Consider the following 15,523-nt stretch of genomic DNA (forward strand, 5'->3'; position numbering starts at 1 on the left):
GGAGGTGCTCTATTTTTCGTTGCTGTGGCTAATGCTGCCATTTTATGTTCTACAGTACCTACTTTAGAGCAGGCAGCAACCATGTCTGGTACAGAGGGATCGCCTGGCAACACTTCAATAATTTTCTGACAATCTTCATTAGCATTAGCTTTTGCCAATTGTTTACATAACATTTGTGTCCGTCCTTAATCTTCTACCTGCTTTTCCAAAGCAGCTGACATCTTTACTACAAATTGTAGAAAAGGCTCTCTAGGACCGTGGAGAAGAGCAACATACTTTTGTTTTGGTGCCGCTAACTCCATTGTTCTTTTCAGGGCATTAATTCCTATTTGTTGAGATCATTCCAATAGAATACGAAGCCAGGTTGCTTGTAGCTGGGATTACTAAATGGTCCCTCGCCAAGCAATGCATCTTCTCCAGACCCTAATCTGGGGTCACCCTGCGGCCATCTTTGATTATCTATTTTGTGCTTCCACACAGGCCATTTTTCTCCATGTAGATTGAAATACCTGGAATTGTATGGGGTGAAATAGTACTTGCGCCAAAAGAGATCTGTACTAATAATTCTGATCAATATTACTTCAGGAGAGTTAATTCCAAATTTTTGAGCTTTATTTTGCAAATCCTGCACCACCTTCCAGCTTATCAGGCTGTGTTCATCATTCTGCTGAGTGCCTGTTACAGCCTTGAACACAGAGAAGGCACTATGTTTATCAGTTTTGGGGGGTGGTGCAGAATACGATGGGCCAGGTCCTTCGACCAGATCCCAATTTCTCACTTCAGCAGCTTGCTTTCTAACTTAGTCTCAGAATTGATCAGGAGATTGTGGTGTAAATTACAGTAGCAGGAGGCAAAGTCCATGGCTGTGCATGCTTGTCATTATCCTTTGGGCTAGTGATATGCAGTGATTGCACAGCTGCACTCAGCTCTTGTTGTTCTTCACCCTCTTCACTGTCACTATCCTCCCTTCTGAGGAGGCTGTGTCTTGTTCCTCTAAGCGAGGTGACGAGGGTATAAATTCAATACCACCCTGTTCGGGCTTGATTAATTGTGCGTGCTCAGAAGGGGGTTGATATTTACTAGGAATAGGTGGAGCAGGAGGTTGGTTGCAGAGACGGGATCTAATCTTCCCGGTACGCAGCTTTCTCCCCACAACCACAGACAGCAGAACAACCCCCTGTCTGTCCTTCATCACTGTTGGTTTCTTTCTCCTTCATTAATGATTTTTCCTTCTCCTCACATTCTGTTTTCCATTCTTTCAGAGTCTCACTTAACAGCTGCCATGTAGTAGCTAATTCTGCTGCATCCTTCTGCCCCTTTGAAATTGCATCCCATAGTTTTTGCCCTACTTCCTGCCAGGCAGACACACTGAATGCAGTGGCTGCAGTAGCTTCAAATCCTTGCATCTTACTCCATATATGCATCCTCTTTAAACACTGTTCAGTGGGGTTTACATATTTTCTTTTTAATAAGGCCTTCTAAGTAGACAATATTGTTTCTTTCTCTTTCATTATTAGTTGGCCCATTACTACAGTCCCATTCTCAGAGTCTCACCTTATCAGTGTCGAAGTTCAGGTCCAGACCAGGCAGACTCCCTCTGCTCTCAGCTTCACCAGGCTCTGTCTCTGCTGCACATCATCCTCCAGCCCACACAGAGTCTCTCTGTGTCAAAATCACATCGCCTTCTGATCACCGACATTGCCTTGTGGATATCACATCAGTTTATTAATATCATGTCGGCTTCAAATAATCACATCAGGGTCACCATTTGTCATGGTAGAGATGGACACGACAAGCGAGTGATTCAGACAAAATATCTATATTTATTATTCTCCAAGCCAGCCCTTCTTTTATATCTGCCTAACAAACCGTGTGCTCATTTGATTGGTTACATAGTTGTCTTTTAACATTGCTATTAGTTAATTTTTACTCTTCTTCTCTGCTCCTTAGTACATACGAGACTGCAGCTCTTCTATCCTGCTTCTCTGCTCACAGTTCCTCTTACCTTGTTTACTCAGCAAACGTTCCTCTTTTTAAGGGTACACTGGAATCTTATCAAGGCCAAATTCTTCTTCAATCAGGCTGGTAGCAGACCTGCTGCTTCCCCCGACACCAAAGTACATGATAAATATCTTTTAGTTAAGTTGGGCAATGGCACCTGAATTCTATGAAACCAGGGAGCGTGGCACTCCATACTCCAAAAATGATATGTGACAAAATAGTTCTATTTGAAACAGTGCAAAAAAAATGTGTGCCTAACCTCATTTAAAAAAAACCCAACAAAACAGTCTTAAGATTTTAAAGAGCTAAACACCTACTGAGAGAGAGCAGATCAGGAGCAGATTCTGGGACAAGAAGATCAGAGATGTTACTGGGGTCACAGCCAGGGAGGAGGGAACACAATGAATTCCTGATAGAACAATAAAACTTTGTCAGGGACAGGAAGTCAGAATCTGTAATGAAGCTAAGTGAGAGTTCACAGCACTCTGTAACTGAGCATCCTATATTACAAGAAACAGTATCTGAGGAAGATAGGTGTTAGGATTTATCCCCAGCAGGCAGCTGAGCCCCATGCAGCTAGTGGGATGGGAGCTAGAATCAGAGGGGTAAAAGTGCAAAAGCTTGTGGGTTGAGATAAAGATAGTTTAATAGGAAAAGCAAAAGCCACACCTGTAAGCAAAGCAAAACCAATAATTCATTCACCACTTCCCATCAGCAGGCAGGTGTTCAGCCATCTCCAGGAAAGCAGGGCTCCATCATGTGCAACAGTGAAGACAAACACCATCACTCCAAATGTTTCCCCCTCCTCCTTCTTTCCCCCAGGTTTTATTGCTGAGGGTGACATCATATCATGTGGAATACTGGATATCCCTTTGGGATCACCTGTCTTGGCTGTGTCCCCTCTCAGCCTCTGTGCACACCCAGCCAACTTGCTGGGGGGACACTGGAGAAGGCCTCAATGCTGTACAAGTACTGCTCAGCAGCAGCTAAAAGGTTGGTGTGTTATCACACCGTTTTAGTCATATATCTAAAACATGAGCTGCTATGAAGTAAAACAGACTCTATTCCAGCCAAAACAAGTACAAAAGGTTAGATGGGTAAAAATTACATACCATAAGAAAAAGTAGAGACATATATACATTCAAGTCAATTCTCAATATACAAACATACCAAGCAAGAAATAAAATTCAGGAGTTTACAAACATCAACAAAGTACATTCACTATACATAGATGACATCAGCCACATGCTCAAATGAGTTCCTCTTCTGGAATTTGAGTAAGTCTGGGCAATAGTGACACTTACATATCAGACACTAGAGGCAAAAATAGGGTCACAGCAAAGCAGGACGTATGGTAGAGGAAGTGAATAAGATTCAGAATGATGAGCTTATCCTGATCTAGCAATACCATGAGAATTTAAATTAATTAATTATGTTCTGTGCACTTTCCTCTTCAGCTACCACTAATATCAAAACCAAGGTCTAAAGCAACTTCATTAATGGGTTAACCAAGCAGTAAGGTGTCCTAGACTGCTGCTCTTCGGTCCTAAATTGTTGCCAAAGTTCAAAGATTTCAGCATTATCCCATTTCTAGAGTGAATTCAATAATTTATTCTGTGACTTGAGTTTGATTAGGAATCAACATCTAAAGAATAATCCTCTTCTTCATTAAAAACTTCTTCCTGATTGTCTTCTTGGTTTTATGGTGGGTATACCAATATATACTAATATACATATTAATAATCAACAATTAATAAGCTGATCAGAATAACTATGACCAAATAATTTTCTCTAAGAAAATGCCTTTTATCAGTGACACCTGATATTTTTTCATAAGCAGAATTAGGACAGATAACTAATGTATGAAGCCTAGTACATATCCAATACCTAGAATACATCTAATATGAAGTTGGACTCATAGCAGTTAACAAATCATTTATATTTTTCCTTTTGTTTTAAGGTGGTTGTTATGGCAAATGAAGGCTACAAAAAGATCAGCTCATTAAGAAGAGACAAGGGAGAACATACACATGTATATTTCATTAAGCCAATAAAAAATGATATATAAACCACTGCAATGTCAGAAGCAATTTACTGCTGCTTGGGGTTGAACTCTACTGAAAATTTCATGAGCATCGATCAGAATTATTTTGTGGCACCATCTATAGACATGTTACAATTGATTTATTTTCCTCTATTTTGATAGACTGCTGTGTAACCCCTTAAAGTAAGTGCCACTGGATATTTCACAAAAAGGGAGGCTTGTTTTTCTATCCATCCACACTTCCTTTTAAACCAAGTCATAGATTACTTGGGGGCATCAGCAACTAATGAAAAGGTGAGACACTTATCATTCCCTTGTTGAAGTTACTGTGTTTTTAGTAGCAGTGTTTTAGGATTTATGATGCTAACCTACAGACTGTAACAAAAGGCATATTCTTTTTGGTTCATGTGTAGTATTTCACACATTAACAAATATTATCCAGTGAAGAACCACACACAAGAACAATGAGTCACTACTCTTTTTCAGCCAGCAGGTTTTAGAAGAATAGAGCTTAAAAGTGAATAGCCACTATTTGTTCCTGTCACAAAATATTTTTAGAAGTTTGGAGACAACAGGGAGTGAAGGAGCACGTCACTGATGTCAGATTTTATTACTGGATAATGTAAAAGTTGTGTTAGAATTATAATAGCTTTACAGTTTGCATCTGTTTATGAATTACTAAAATATTTTTAAAAACATATTCTATATTAGTGTACTTTTGGAATTCTTTTCAAGAGACATAATCTAACTACTAAAAAGTGCTTCTCAGATTATCTCTTTGCTGCAGAATTTCCCCATCCTTGTCATAGTATCTGCACAGACTAACAGTTCTTTGAACATTCAACATGAAAAATCACTAGTCATTTAGGTTAGGTATATGAAGTACAACTTAACCAGCACAGGACACTGCAGCAAAGCAGCATGTCAGGAGAAGTAAAACATAGAAAAAGGAGCATGGGTGCCCATCTCAGCTAAAAGAAATGGACTCCACAGGCTGTTATATCAGGTTATGATCTGTGATCTGAGTGGTGCAGCACTGGAAAACAGAGTTCTGTGTTTATCCCTGGCTTGGACTATAACTGATTCATTCCATATCTCCAGATGGACACATTAGTCTTGTCCCCGGATTTCAGTTCCTTAGGTGTAAAGTGTTCCTCAGATGTAAGACATAAATAATAGTAGATAGCTCATATCTTGTGTGTTGGCTTTTATCATTGGATTTAAATATTAATTACCAGCCAGATGCTGATGCTGGTCTGGTTCCAGATGTTGCCGCCATGTGCCAGTCTCCATCATACAACTCTGTAGATAAAAACTTACTGATCTCAATAATTTGTGGACAAAGGTACTTCATACATTGAGGATGTCAGAACTAGGTTTTGATTAGCTTATACCTACAACATGGAACATCCTCCAGTTCAAAGCTGCAACTAAGAAGGTGTTTTGGAAGCCACTGGAAAGCTGCTGGAGAATAAACTTTGCATATACAGGAAGTCGTGAGGCTTCATTCAGGTAGTGATTGTGACAAAAATTATAAGATTAAAATTATTACTAGACTATGTTTACTGTTAAAGGAAAGTGTTTTGTTTGTTTTGGGTTTTTGTTGTGGTTTTTTTTTTTTTCTTTTTTTCTTTTTTTTTTCCTGAACAGAGCAGTCTCTGATATTTTATCTATCTCTGACTAAATACAGGATGATATTCAAAGTTAGTGCAAGGATCAAAATTAACATTATGCATCCAAGGAAAAGAGTAGAATTAAATAATTATCAATCATTATGGTTTGGAAAAGAACAATAAATAAAGGAAAATACTACCTATTACAATTTAAAAAAAAAAAAAAAAAGGTCATACGAAGGAATCAAACCACCTTCTGCAGATAACCTCTGTCACAGCAAACAAGTGACTTCACAAGGTCTCAGACACGCTAAGAATAGAAGAGTGCCTGCCCTTTCATTGCTCTGCTAAACACAAGTTATGTCAAGACCCAGAGACCTTTAAGACTAACAAAAATGCAAAACTTAAAATATAGTCAAGACAACTTCAAAATCACCCCTGAATGGATTGTTCTGAGGCTTTCCTTCTGTAGAATTGTCCTGGTTCAGCTAGGATAAGGTTAAGTTTTCCCAGCAGAGAGAGGGAAGAGATCTCCAGCCGGGTTATTCATACCATGCTGATGTCAGGTCCGGGCGCGGCAGCGCGGGAAGCTTTTCCTTTGTGGTTTTGGTGATAGGGAGCACGCGGAGGGCTGGCCGTAACCTTTGCGGTATTTCTCTGTATATCTTTTGTTTACTGTTATTACTGTTTATTGTTGTTATCATTGCTACTGTTGTTGTTCAGATTGTTTATCACACTGTTGTATTAAATTTCTCCTTATTTTAACCTGACTTGTGTCCGAGGGTGGGGGAGGGACAACGGCACTGTGATCTCTGGTCCCGGCAGGGCCTAAACCACCACAAAAATATACAGCAGATGCAGATATGAGAAGGCAAGGAGGCATTGCCTCTCATCTGGTGCTTGCATTGCACCATCATTCTTCATTCTTCTCACAACAGAATCAGCACCGATTTAAGAGGCTGTTTAATACCCCGGGGGCTTCTAGTGTGCCTAAAATTCTGCACATGATCAGTTCCCCTCCTCATCTGGGTTGTATGACTGTAAAACCTTCATACTGATGAATACTGATCTCTCTCTCTTAAACAGAGAGCATATATTCAACTCTCAACAAACTGCATACGTCAGTCAGTAGGTAAGCCAGGGTCATATGAAACCAGACAGAAAGTTAGTCTGCATTGGTATCAGGATAGAGTTTGTACTCTACCTTGAAGTCTCAGTCTAAATTATTAAATCATCACTATGCCAAGTATCTGCCAAGTTTCTGTCATAATGCAGGATTAATTCTGATTCAGACCTCACAGATGATTTATAAATCCTCTTTGCATAGCACCTTAAATACAGATGTTAGTTTGGGGGAGGTTAATACCAGGAAAACCCCTTATCCAATTAATTTAATGCAAAAAGAAGCCTTGTAATGGAACTTGGCCCCTTCCTGTAGCCTACCTGGCTTCATAGTGTTAGATCCAGTGTTAGACACAAGGTCATTTATCTAAAAAAAGTAATTTGCTGCTTCAGTACTTCAGTTTCTGCTTTATTTCTTCAAGTTTACAGTACATGTCCAATATCCACTCACTATTTTAAAAAGTTTTAGAAACATTAAATTTTTACTTCAATTACTGAGTTTAAAATTATAAACATAGAAAAGAAAGGTTATTGCTGTGATCTGATAAACTCTGTTTTATGAAAAAATAGAAGATCATTTGAATCCTATTTGTCTTAGTGGCAGTTCAAATCCATTGCAAACAACGTGCTCCCAGTTCATTCCTTGTTTGGTGGGGAAGTCTATCTTATCTGGAGGACACGGCTGTTTCAATCTTAAAAGACTGAGAACTTATCTTGTAACCACTTCCTTCCATAGGAAACCCCACTAAAATCTTCCTCTGAAGGAGAGTATTTTATTGACAGACCGTTTAAAAAAATTATCACTGTTTATTTTTCCATTTGAAGTGACAGACAGAGGAAGAGACTATGTCATTTAATTTTGCTGTCTTTAAAGATATTGATCATCAGTCAGTGTTGAACTGATGTACTAGATATTTTTCATGAGCTCTAGTAGTTCAGATTCACATTTCAAAAGCATTCTTATCTAGTATGCATTACTTCTAAAATAATATATGAAGACAACAAGAAGATCAATGACATATGAACATTCATTAACTTTACAGCCATGTAATCCTACCTGTGAAGGCTTGGAAGGAGCACAGCAGGAGCCAAGAAAGAGCAAAGAATTAAAACAGAGCTAAGAGAAGAGCAATTCTGCTCTGCAGGAAAAGCAGAGCAAAATGCTGTCAGAGCCATGAGGCTCTTCCAGGAATCTTCACCTGGCATGCCCAGCCCACCAGTTCAGGAGCCTACCTGAGCTTGGGTCGGGCACTGGTCCTGGTCTGAGCTACACTGTATGAGAGCCTATCTCCAGTCCTGTCTCCTCTTGCTGCGGAATTGTTCTTCGGCTTTGCTGGGTTGACGCTGGACATGAGTCATCACTTCACTTTGCATGATGGTTGCAGGCCTGTCACTCAGCTGGTGTCTGTCAGCACTCTGCTCTCACAGCTCACACACTATGGGAGCCATCTCACCATGTCTGGAACTGGGTGCTGGAGGAGACTTGGCTTCTGGAGTAAGCGTATCATGTCAGGGCCCAAGGACGTCAATGGGCTGGAGCCCTAGCTCACAGTACCTTTGGGTTTTCAAAGCATTAAGCTGGTCTGTTCTGTCTGAAACAGATTATAGGTTCCCAGGGCTAGCTCATGTGCTTATATCTTGCTTGTGCCAGCCAGTAGCCTCACTTCATTTTTAGTGTTGTGAAAACATGCATGAAAATAAGGGAAATTATCAGGAGAAATTCCTGTCTTGAGCCAGGTGCAGTATGGAGTACACAGCAATGCACTCCCACATCAGTAAATGTCTTATATATATATGATATTCTGCCAGTAAAACTAGTTTTCATGTTTAATTTATTATTTTTTCATAAGTTAAAGTCTAATTTTGAAAAACAGTTGCAGAATTAGCAACCTCACTATACAAAAACATTAATTAATTCAATGGAGATACTAAGTTACATAAATAAGCATTTAACTAACCATTCATCTTAGCTTTTCTATGAGGTCAATGGTATTCTCCCATTTACATTTGTAAAAGTTACACTGTAGAGAAAATCAATATTAATTAAACATGCAATGATTTTTACTCTAAAAATATTACAGAACCACAGAATCATCTAGGTTGGAAAGGACCTTGAAGATCACCCAGTCCAAACATTAACCTAACACTGACAGTTCCCAACTACACCAGATCCCTCAGCGCTATGTCAACCCGACTCTTAAACACCTCCAGACATGGGGACTCCACCACTGCCCTGGGCAGCCCATTCCAACACCTAACAACCCCTTCTGGAAAGAAATGCTTCCTAATATCCAGTCTAAACCTTCCCTGGCACAACTTGAGGCCATTTCCTATTGTCCTATTGCTTGTTACTTCATTAGACTCATCCCCAGCTCTCTGCAGGCTCCTTTCAGGGAGCTGTAGAGGGCGATGAGGTCTCCCCTCAGCCTCCTCTTCTCCAGACTAAACACCCCCAGTTCCCTCAGCCGCTCCCCGTACGACCTGTGCTCCAGACCCTGCACCAGCTGCGTTGCCCTTCTCTGGACACGCTCGAGTCATTCAATGTCCTTTTTGGAGTGAGGGGCCCAAAACTGAACACTGGAATTGAGGTGAAGCCTCACCACCAGTGCCAGTACAGGGGTCAGATCCCTTCCCTGTCCCTGATGGCCACGCTATTGCTGACACAAGCCAGGATGCCATTGGCCTTCTTGGCCCCCTGGGCACACTGCTGGCTCCTGTTCCTCGGGCTGTCAATCAACCCCCCCAGGTCCCTCTCTGACTGGCAGCTCTCCAGCCACTCCTCCCCAAGCCTGTAGCGCTGCTGGGGGTTGTTGTGGCCCAAGGGCAGCCCCCGGCATTTGGCCTTATGGAAACTCCCCCAGTTGGCCTCAGCCCATGGCTCCAGCCTGTCCAGGTCTCTCTGCAGAGCCTCCCTACCCTCGAGCAGATCAACACTCCCACCCAACTTGGGGTCACCTGCAAACTGACTGAGGGTGCACTTGATCCCCTCGTCTAGATCATCAGTAAAGATGTTAAACAGGAGTGGCCCCAACACCGAACCCTGGGGGACACCACTTGTGACCAGCTGCCAACAGGATTTAACTCCGTTCACCACAACTCTTTGGGCCCGGCCATCCAGACAGTTTTTTCCCCAGCAAAGCGTGTGCCCATCCAAGCCCCAAGCAGCCAGTTTTGCCAGGAGAATGCTGTGGGAAATGGTGTAAAAGTCCTTACTGAAGTCAGGGCAGACAACATCCACAGCCTTTCCCTCATCCAATAAGCAGGTTGCTCTGTCGTAGAAGGAGATGAGGTTTGTCAAGCAGGACCTGTCTTTCATAAACCCATGCTGACTGGGCCTGAGCATCTGGTTGTCCCACATGTGTTGTGTGATGGCACTCAGGATGAGCTGCTCCATCAGCTTCCCGGGCACCAAAGTCAAGTTGACAGGCCTGTAATTTTCTGGATCATCCTTATGACCGTTCTTATATATGGGTGTCACATTGGCCAATTCCCAATCTGTCAGAACCTCCCTGGTCAGCCAGGACTGCTGGTAAATGATGGAAAGCAGCTTGGCGAGCACCCCAGCCTGTGTCTGTGTGATGCAGCAGGTCACTGACTGTCTCCTCCTGGATTGTGGGGTGTTTCGTTCTCCCAGTCTCTGTCTTCTGGCTGAGGAGGCTGGATTCCCTCAGTACAACTAGTCTTGTTATCAAAGACTGAGGTGAAGAAGGCATTAAGCACCTCAGCCTTTTCCTCATCACTTGTTACCATGTTTCTTCCTGTGTCTAGCAGGGGTGGAGGCTTCCTTGGTCTTTCTTTTGCTGCTGACATACTTATAGAAACATTTCTTGTTGTCCTTTACTGTTGAAGCCAGATTAATTTCTAGCTGGGCTTTAGACCTCCTGATTTCCATCCCCTGCATAGCCTCACAGCATCTTTGTAATCACTGTGAATGGTTAGCCCCCTCTTCCAAAGGCCATAAACTCTCCTTTTCTCCCTGAGTTGCAGCCAAAGCTCCCTCTTCAGCCAGGGTGCTCTTCTCTATCACTGGCTTCTCTTACAGCACCTGGGGACAGCCTGCTCCTGTGACATTAAGACTTCCTTCTTAAAGAGCACCCAGCCTTCCTGGACCCCTGTACCCTTCAGGACCATCTCCCAACTGTAGATGTGAAACAGAAAAGGCAATTAAACTAGCTGAAGGAATGACAGCCTGAATTGAAATACAGATCCTCCTGACTCCATAGTCTCTCTACATTCCTGAAGATAACAGCAAAAACTTAACACAGCTAGCAACACTACTGAATTGATTTCTAAATATGTGATTACAGCAGAAGCCAGGAGGTTTTCCCTGCTCACTCAGTCATTCATTATACCACAAGAAATTTCAAATAATAATACACTGGGAATTCTCAAACCAGGAAATCTCAAACATAGACCCTTATTTTATATATGTGAACAGTGCATAATGAAACAAATTGAAGCATGGAATGAAGTAGATTCAAGGACCTGTAGAACTAGAATAATATTTTACTCTACTGAATGTAATGTATCTTACTTCAAGACAGTACAGAGAAAAAGTAATTGTGTAAATAAGTTTCTTCTTCTTTTTCAGGAATACAAAGAGTGAGACACTGCGTGAAGACTTTTAAATGTTTTCAATTTCTCTCTGAAATCCTCTTTATTGTGACTATTAGGACATCTTACACAATTACCTTCGTCAGCCAGAGTCTCAATCACATAAAAAATACCTAGCCTTAAAAATTGCTCCCCCAGAAGATAAATGAATTATTCAGAGATGAGGAAGTGATGAGGCTCATGGGGAGATAAACACAGATTCTCTAACAGAGAATCCTCAGGACAGAAGCAGATGGATCTCATTTGTAATAACAGATCTACATTTTGGAAGACTCATGTCTTTGATTCCTATCAAGGTAAATTAAGATTTGTGGGGGTTAAACAGATGGCACTACAGAAACATAGTGTGAGAAGTTACTACTGACAGATGCTCTAACTTTGATTTTGACATTTTAGAGTACATAGTGAAGATTTTTGAAAGGGCTAGAGCTTTTAAGCAACTTTGAACCTCTGCACAACTCTGAAGCTTTCATATTTATGTATGTGTATACACATATGCATGCACATGTACACACATACACAAAAGTTGTTATATTTTAGGGACTCACCCTTGTGACACTGCCCATAATGGCTGTAAAATAGCCAATATATTTCACATGTTGAGATATCAATGACAGGTCCATCTGACAGTATTTCAGAGGTTGCAGGAATCAGAAGTCCGGGCTGGGGAACCTCGCCCCGGCTGCCGTCAGGAGCCAGCACTGGATACATTTTTTGTGAACGTTTGCCATCTAGAGGCCATATTAGGAAGCACGCGGATACAGAACGACTACCTTAGTACAAGAAAAACGGATTAAGTGGATTTTCTGGATGTTTGTAGGTCTAGTTCAGAATAGTACCGCCTTTTATATCTTTTATGTTTAGCTTTGTTGCAATATCATCTTGCAAATGTCGAGCTGATACTGTTCCCCAAAACAGAATCAGTTCACTAAATTTGTAACATGCAACATCTGAGCCCAGTTCCACTGAAAAGGGATTTTTAAAATATTCATAAACCATAATCAAGATAAGTATTTTTAATCCTTTTATAGCAAGAAAGACTGTATGAGAACCCCTCTCCTCTTCCATTAGTGAGGCAAAGATTAAATAAGTAGTAAACCCAAATATGTTTATTGCAGAGACAGAATTCAACATTTGTGATAGAGTAAAAAATTTTCTTTGGAATATCAGCCTTTTTATTCTCTTTACAAAAATATCTCACACTAGATGAATTTTTTTTTTTTACTGAAAATGCTGATACTTCTGTTTTCATTTGTTTATATCATATCAGAAATGTTGAATGGTAAAACCTCTAAAATACTTTCAAAAGATTAAGAAACACCTTCAAAGATATTTGGCAACCTTTTTAGCAAAGTTTGCAGAAAGATTAGCAGTGGTATAATTTCAGGAGCACCTGTGAAGTAATTACAGTTCTTTTTTTTTGTTTGTTTTTTAAATCATAAAATCTAATTTAAGATTTTAGGGGTTTTCCCCCTCCTTTTCTCATTACTCATCTTAGGTTCTGTTTTCACCCTAAAAAAAATGTACTAAAAATCCCTTTCTAAAATGCAGTAAACTGTACCTACCACCATTTAAAATGTAAGAAGACCGAAAATTTTTACCAGAGTATGCCTGATAATTTTAGGAGAGTAATGAGGTATTCAGCAGACATTGGTTTTATCTAAAGTGATAATCACCATTCTCCCATCCTGGTCCAGTCACTCCAGAAGCTTTTATAGGGATAAACTGACAACACCTGCATGTTTCTCTGTTTCTGTTATTTTTCTCTGGAAACATTTTCCTTGGTAACTCAAAATACCCATTTCAGTACAATGTACAAAAAGGAACAGATAAGGTTACTTACTTTGAATTTCATAAGAAGATGAGTGGCATCTCATGGTCGTTAAAGATTGGACTCATGATTGCTACCTATCCTGCTTTGCTATAGCAACCTATGACTTGTAGCAATGCATGTAACAGCATTGTCTGTAGGCAAGTGTTGAAGGTTCAAGGTCAGAGCTCAAGCATTTCACCAAAGCCCAGGCCCTGTCTTTCCCATAAGAAAGGTGCCCCAAAGAGCATCAAGGGACACACCAAGCTCCCAGGCTCTAGGCTGAGTCTAGATCCAGCATTTTCATTGCACAACTGAGGCAGAAATCATAACCTGAGCCTTGTTCACCCCACTTTATGCTTTTGGGAGCTAGAAACTGATTTGTAAGATAAAGGACACACCACTGACCCAAGAATGTGATAAATGGCATGGAAGAAATACCAAACACACCAGAATCCAAGGACAGACATCCTAGTCTGTGTGTTTGTATTTTCAAAGTGTTTTCGTATTTCAGAGGGACCAGAGTAACAAGATACTAGTGCTGTGAGTAGGGTATTAAAAAACATTTCTTAAAATACATGATTTAAGTTGATACTCTCTGAATCAAAAGGAACAAGCTGGTGTACCAAATAGAGATTTCTTCTGCCTCTCTCCACACATCTGTGTTAGAGAAAGCACCAGCCAGAAATAGGCTGCTTGAGGGATGGAGGAAATAGACCTGGCAACCATTCATTTTGTATTTTTAATGGCTCACAAGGCTTGTATGCACGAGCTTCTCTGAACAGAACAGCAGGAATGGTAGAAATGGACCGTATATTGTAATTTTAAATGTAGAAACTTAAAAAGCAACACTATAACAGGCATGATTTATATTTTAAGAATTAATTTTCCTCTGCTACTAGATTAGCAAGCATTAAGACCTAAAACCAAAGAAAGTAGCCCAGTCTCCAGAGCAGTCATCCAAGGACTGCTAAAGCAGGCCAAAGACTGCCACCCCATGCAAAATCCCAAAGCAGTGGTTGGGGATGCAATGCCATGCAGCCTTAAATTAGTTAAATAATGCAGAAACTGCAAATTTTGGGGATTTTGTTCCCAGCCTTTACATCAAGTACTTAACCACGTGCTTCCTCAATATAAACTTGAGACCATTCCTTAAAGTTTGTCTAGTGGTAGGGCTTCCACGTTAACTCATAGGCAAAAGGAACAGAGCACCCATTTATGAATGCATTGGGTACAGCTTGCAGGGGTTGGTAGCAGCTGCAGGCGACCTGCGTGGGACCAGGTCTGGGACTGCCCTAAACACTTGTTTGCTTTCTCAATGCCAGAATCAGTAATTAAACGCTAGTTAATTGCCAATAAATTAATTGATGGAAATTCCCCTACATGAAGCTGTTTTGTGGCCTGTGATGGCAAGATAGGTCAAAAGTCCTTTAAGTCATCTTTTCTAAAGGCTTTTTGTTGGACCAAGTATTGAAAAGTTTTTCTTCATTGGAAGGGTTATGTGCAGTCCCCACACAGCCAGCTTGTTGCTCAAGTGCTGTGCTGCTGCCATCACTGAGTCATTCACTTTCCCAGAGTAAACTGTCATCTGCCTCTTCCATGGAGCACAAGAGCTGATCGCAGCTCTGTAGGCTCATTTGTTAGCAAGCAAATATTTACATGAAGGAGTTAAAGTCTCATCAGAGAAGTGGCAGACAATTGCAGAAGACTCAGATGAAATAGATCTTTCTGTATTGAGGTACTTGTTCTGGTAGAGTCCAAATACAATGTTTTGGCTATGTAAGCTTATGAGGCTTATTGACCCTAATAATTTTCAAAAGAAGGAGAAAATGAATCCCATACTTAGGGTCTAGGTTTTGAGAGGATTATGGAGAATTAATTTTCTTTGTAGAACATTTTTGGGTCTCTTGTAATATGATGCACAAGGAAAACAGCTGCAAATAAATATCACTATTTGTATTTTCCATTCCTTGAAAAAATGGTGAGAATTCTGGCTCTACCTGGGTTTAAGGATTTTGGTTTGCTCTCTCTTCAGATGACGTAGATAATCATTTGGATCTGCAGCATTAACCACTTGTTTGCTCCTTATCCAAGAAAAAAAGCTCTCTCCTTACTTGGGTGCCCAGGACATACAGAAATTTGCAGGGCTGGTAAAGCAAGACACTTAAGTTAGAAGAAAAAGATACTAGTCTGAGTAGCTGTCTCAAAAAGTTCTTTCATTTGCATGTGAATTAGATTATGTTCCCTGCTTTTTCACTAAGACAAAAGATCAGCAAGCGCTAAGATCAGCACCAAAATCAGATGTGCACCAGCAGGTCT

The sequence above is a fragment of the Athene cunicularia genome (genome assembly GCF_003259725.1).
Source record: "Athene cunicularia isolate RWA chromosome Z unlocalized genomic scaffold, athCun1 chrZ_part2, whole genome shotgun sequence".
Classification (NCBI taxonomy): Eukaryota; Metazoa; Chordata; class Aves; order Strigiformes; family Strigidae; genus Athene; species Athene cunicularia.